The sequence below is a fragment of the Dermacentor variabilis genome, chromosome 1, assembly GCF_050947875.1.
Source record: "Dermacentor variabilis isolate Ectoservices chromosome 1, ASM5094787v1, whole genome shotgun sequence".
NCBI classification, from domain to species: domain Eukaryota; kingdom Metazoa; phylum Arthropoda; class Arachnida; order Ixodida; family Ixodidae; genus Dermacentor; species Dermacentor variabilis.
Genome location: NC_134568.1, coordinates 80256138 through 80262137, shown reverse-complemented (window position 1 = coordinate 80262137; position 6000 = coordinate 80256138).

The following is a 6000-nucleotide window of genomic DNA, read 5'->3' as shown; positions in this document are numbered from 1 at the left end:
TCGACCGGAAGCTCTTCAGGAACGTTTACCATCAAGCACACCACTGCTTCCCTTTGTCTATAAGGTTTGAGCAGATTACAGTGGTAAACTTGCTGTGCTTTCCGCTTTCCTGGCAGACTTGCCACGTAGCTAACGTCCGACAGTTTCTGAACAATTCGTGCTGGGCCCTCCCACTGCACGTCTAGTTTGTTGTTTAGCGATGTGCGCAATATCATGACCTCATCGCCCACCTCAAAACGACGGGCCCTGGCTGTCCGATCATAATAAACCTTGGCCCTCTGCTGGGCCTTTGTCATTGCTTCACCTGACAACTCCTGTGCCCTTCTTAAGCGTTCGAGGAGCTTAAGTACGTACTCCACCACGACTGGGTCGTCGCCCCTACCTTCCCATGATTCTCGAAGCATGCGAAGCGGAGATCGAAGCGAGCGACCGTACACCAGTTCAGCTGGCGAAAACCCCGTAGCCGCATGCGGCGCGGTCCTTAAAGCAAACATCACCCCAGGCAGACACAGCTCCCAGTCAGTTTGATGTTCAAAACACAAGGCTCTCAACACGCGCTTCATGACGGAGTGGAGCTTCTCAACGGAATTCGACTGTGGGTGGTACACTGAGCTGTGTAGCAGCTTTACCCCACACCTTTCGAGAAAAGTTGTCGTCAAAGCGCTAGTAAACACTGTGCCCTGATCTGATTGAATTTCTGCAGGAAAACCAACTCGCGCAAATATGGACAGTAGTGCATTAACTATCTCAACTGAGCTGAGTTCTTTAAGCGGCACTGCTTCAGGGAACTTTGTCGCTGGGCAGATTACAGTCAAAATGTGTCTGTACCCCGTGGCTGTTACCGGCAGAGGTCCCACTGTATCAATAACGAGCCGTCTAAAAGGCTCCGTAATGATAGGTACCAATTTCAACGGCGCCCTCGATTTGTCCCCTGGTTTGCCCACCCGCTGACAAGTGTCACATGTCCTCACGAAATGGTCTGCGTCCCGAAAACACCCTGGCCAATAGTACTCTTGCAAGAGACGGTCCTTAGTTTTCTTAACTCCTAGGTGTCCGGACCACGAACCCCCATGTGACAAGCGCAACAGATCCTGACGATAGCATTGAGGCACGACCAGCTGATCGAACTCCACTCCTCGGCGGTCTAGATACTTCCGGTACAGGACTCCACCTCTTTCCACAAAACGCGCAGTTTTCCTGGCGATACCTTCTTTGACATTGCAGCGCACGTTTTCCAGGCTGCCATCCTTTTTTTGCTCGGCTATCAAAGCCGTCCGGCTGACTTTTAGCAACCTATCAAGTCCGTCTGACGTAGGCGCGATGAGCAAATCAGTAGATAGCTCTTCTAACTTTCCCGCGTCGGGATTTTCCTCTCCAGTATCTGGCGCCTTCAACGCTACAGACTCAATTTTATTCTGTTCGGGCGTGCTCTGAATATCAGCTTGCTGCGCCTCTGACCCTTTTTCGTTGTTTGATAACGTCGGCCCCGCAACTACCGCCTTTGCAGCGAGCTCCCGAACCTTCGATCTGGTTAAGGCCTGAACACTAGCTTCACCAAACAAAAGCCCCTTCTCGCGCAGGAGGTGATCGGACCTGTTTGAAAATAGGTACGGGTACTGGGTTGGCAGCATAGATGACACTGCCGCCTCCGTCTCAAGCGCTCCGAAAGGTCCTTCAATAAGCACTTTTGCTACCGGCAGACACACGCTATGAGCTTCCACGGCTTGCTTGATCCATGCGCACTCGCCCGTGAACATATGGGGTTCTACGTAAGACGGGTGAACTACATCCATCGTAGCTGCGGAATCGCGAAGCACTCGGCACTCTTTCCCGTTTACGAGGAGGTCTCGCATGTAAGGCTCAAGAAGCTTCATGTTCTCGTCAGTGCTGCCTATTGAAAAAAACACAACTTTTGGTGTTGTTTCCGGACACTGCGCCGAAAAGTGACCCGGCTTCTGGCACGTATAACAAACGCCCGCTCGCCTCATCTCGAACCGCTTTCTGCGTTCGGCTTCGGCTGCCGTCTCTTTACGTTTGGTCGGATTGCTTTCACTCGCATCCTCACTACGCGTGTCCCCCTTAAATCTCATGGGCGTGAACCTTGGCCTCTCAGACTTGGAGCCAAATTCACCCTTTTGACCGTCCTTAGCTCCGCGAGCTCGACGCGTCACAAACTCCTCGGCTAGCTCAGCGGCTCTAGCCACCGTACTCACGTCTGGCCTATCCAAGACCCAGTATCGCACGTTCTCCGGTAACCGACTATAAAACTGTTCTAGCCCGAAACACTGCAGAACTTTATCGTGGTCACCAAACGCTTTCTCTTCTTTGAGCCACTCCTGCATGTTCGACATAAGCCTATACGCAAACTCTGTATATGACTCACTTTTGCCTTTCTCATTTTCCCGAAACTTCCGACGGAACGCTTCCGCAGACAGCCGGTACTTTTTTAGCAGACTCGATTTTACTTTGTCGAAATCCTCTGCTTCCTCTCTATCCAAGCGAGCGACTACGTCGGCCGCCTCGCCGGGTAACAAAGTGAGCAAGCGCTGTGGCCACGTTTCCCGAGAGAACCCCTGCTTCTCGCACGTTCGCTCAAAGTTAACCAGGAACAAACCAATGTCCTCTCCAAGCTTAAACGGCCGCATCAGGTCAGTCATTTTGAACAATACGCGTTCTCCTGCACCGTGTGCCTGACTTCCATTACGAGCGCGTTCCATCTCTACCTCGAGACGCTTCATTTCCAAAGCGTGTTCGCGCTCTTCTTTTTTCTCTTGTTGCTCTCGCTCTTTCTGTTCTTTACGTTCACGCTTTTCTTTTTCTGTCTCCCTCTCTTCAATAGTCTCAAGGCATTCCGACAGCTCGTCATCCTCAGCCTCTAACTCAAGAATAGCCTTTAGCAGTTCAGGTTTTCTTAGTTTGTCTGAGACATCCAGACGCAACTCTCTTGCAAGCTCCAACAATTTCGGTTTGCGCAACGACTTCAAATCCATGGCTGCTCTGAATGCTGCTTTCTCTACTGCTTACTATTGTCTTGCCGCAAACTAACCCGGCAGCAACGACAACCACAATTACCAGCTCTGTTTCTGACACTAACAAAAAGCCTGGCAAAGCTCAGAAGAAGAAAGTCCCGCACTCACCAAACCTCGCAGTCAAGAGTTCCGCGCAGTCGTTCCGCTGCAGGCAACCAGTCGTCACACAGGGCTCGTTGCACTGCTCCCGGATCGTCGTTGAGCTGCTCAGCATACAGTCAACTGCATCTCTTTGCTGCTGGCCTCCGTTGTCGCGATCTCGCCGCTGGCAGACCGTTGTTTGAAGTCGTAGGCGATCTCACCGCTGGCAACCAGATGTTTGGATCTGACTGCTGGTACGATCTGTTGGGAACTCGGCGCTGACGCCCGTGGTTGTACCTGGGTCGCAAGCCCCAAGGGTAGCGTTGGCCTGGCGGCCTGGGGTACAACTGCAAGCATCCGAAGGTCCCGGCAAAGCATGAGTCGACAGGTAACAACGAAACAACTTGTTTATTTTAACATCGCAAAGAGTTGGCGGTCAGGTTTGACCGAAGTAGAGAGACGGGAGAGCACTTCACTCAACGGAAGAAATCGGAGCCCTCCTCTGGCGTCCGGGGGCAGCTGTTTTTATACTCTCGCAGTTGAGGGCAAGAAGGAACCCCTCAAAAGACGAGCACGTGAATGTACAATGGGCTAATGGTGACGCACACTGTCGTAGCGATGCCGTAGCACCATGTCGTGGCGCTGCGCACGATCTCGTAGCACCTGGTCGTGGCGCTGCCGGTCGGACACAATGACTGTAACGAGAAGATGGTCCCTGCTTTGGCATCGCCTGTCTCGGGCACAATGACTGGAACGAGATCCCTGCTTTGGCATCGCCTGTTTCGGGCCCAATAACTGGAATGAGATCCCTGCTTTGGCATCGCCTGTTTCGGGCACAATGACTGGAACGAAATCCCTAGGCGGTCGCATCGCCGCAGACGCGCCTGGAAACACCTGGCGATGAGTGTTGCGGTGACGACGATCGGGCCAAAATGTCCGCCGCCCCGCCGCCGTCGCGCCGGCAAAACCACGTGTCGCAGGCGAAACGCAACAATTGGTAGATGCCGCGATAACTACGAGGAGCGAGATCATGAAAACCTTTTATGCTCCTTTTCTGTTTTGATCTGCCTGCCATAAATATTCAGATGCAAAATTGGCGCCTCAGTCCAGGCTCCCGGTGCTGATTTCCCAAAGCTTCTCGTTCGTAAGTGCTCTTTGCAATTGGCCGGCGGCCTTTGTTTATAATATCTACAGCATCAGAATTGGCTGCAATTTTCCTCTTAAAAGACTTTTAGGGCAAGAAGTTTTTGCGAACGCGGGCCCCCGGCTGCCTATGCGCAATGGTGAAAAGGTACGTTATGTTGAGTGCTCCGCCAATCAGTCTGTTCGAAAAAAAGAAAAGAGGAAAAGACAAGGGCATTTGAATGCTGCCATTTCATAAGAGTGTCACACTGCTTTAATCGTGCCGTTACCTCCTAAGTGGCATGTGAGCTGTAAGTCGACATCGCATGCCACTTAGCATTTCCGTATAGCATTGTCCCCAGCACGCGAGCGCAGGGTTCCTTACGTAAGGCGGAAAGGATCTCTTACCAACGTAAGGGCGCAACGCTCATTAACGTGTCTTTCTATGTGCTTACTATGTGTTTTAAGCACCGGTGAAGAGAGAGAGGGGGGGGGGGCGCAACCGCCCATTCCTCGTCATCGACAGCGCCACGGTCGTCGCTGGGTTCAAAGGCAGGGTCTACCTATACCAGAACGCCATAAGACAAAGCTAAGCCGAAATCGAGAGCATAAGTGTCAGCTATCTATCAGTCCGCGACCGCATATAATGGCAGCCGACGGCGTTTCCGTTAAAGCGAACAGACAAATGAGACATTCGGCGCGTAGTTCTGAGAAGCACTTCGGGCGGAGGAGCAGGCGCCTGCACGGCAATAAAGAACACGGCGTAATAACCCGAGCTCTCTATGATTGCCCCGTCGCCGCTGCGGCAGGAAAGAACAAAAGAGACGGATGGAACTACGGGGGTATGTGCATGTACGTGCGTTGGGTGGGAGGAGGGTGGTGCTGTAGAAAAAACAACAACTGAAATCCAGACAGCGAAGACGCGAATAGAAAAGGCAGATGGCCGCGACACCTGTGCCATAAATCACGCCTCCCGAAATGACGGTGCCCAGCACTCGGACCCGGCGTGTAGACGATGCGCGGCAGTCCACCCCCTTGTCAGGGACGGACAGGTTAAATTACACGGCGCGAGATCTCTTCCCCTGCCGGCTCTCGGTTTTATTAATAATAAACCGTTAATGATCCGAACGAGGAGAGGCGCTGGCGAACGCACGCCATGAGGAAAGCGGAGACGCATATACGGCCGGTGCGCCGTGCGAGATCGCGACAAGACGATATCGCTCGCCGCCCGATTTTTACGTCCACGGGCGGGACGTGTAAGGTCCCTCGGCCGGCACATACGTAATTGGGCGTGCGTGGAGCTGCAAATGGTCGCGAGGCGCCAGCGCGAGGGCCGGCGTGCAGAGGAAGACCGCGCGCGCCCCATGAACCGCGCCGGGCGCGGGGTGCTGGCACCGAGCCATGATTAACGGCAATGCCGGTGTGACCCCGCAGGGAAGAGTGAGACTTCAGGTTTCTGAAACGCCCTATAGCACGCTTGCTGTGGCAGCTTCTGTGCTTTGCCGCTTTCTGCTCGGCTGCTATCATTTCTTTTTGTTCAGACACCTAAAAAAAAGGTATATTTTTATATTATATATATAAAAGCATATATATATATATATTAGCAAATGAGGTTTCCTGCAGGACTGTTTGACGGCGATAATTCATTCCTTGAAGCGCTAGAAGTCATACTTGCTGACTGAATTTCGCTTGCGTCTCAGTCCGAATCGACGGATGTCCGCCGTGGGCGCTGGAATTTGACGATTGCTTGACAACATCATGATCAGTG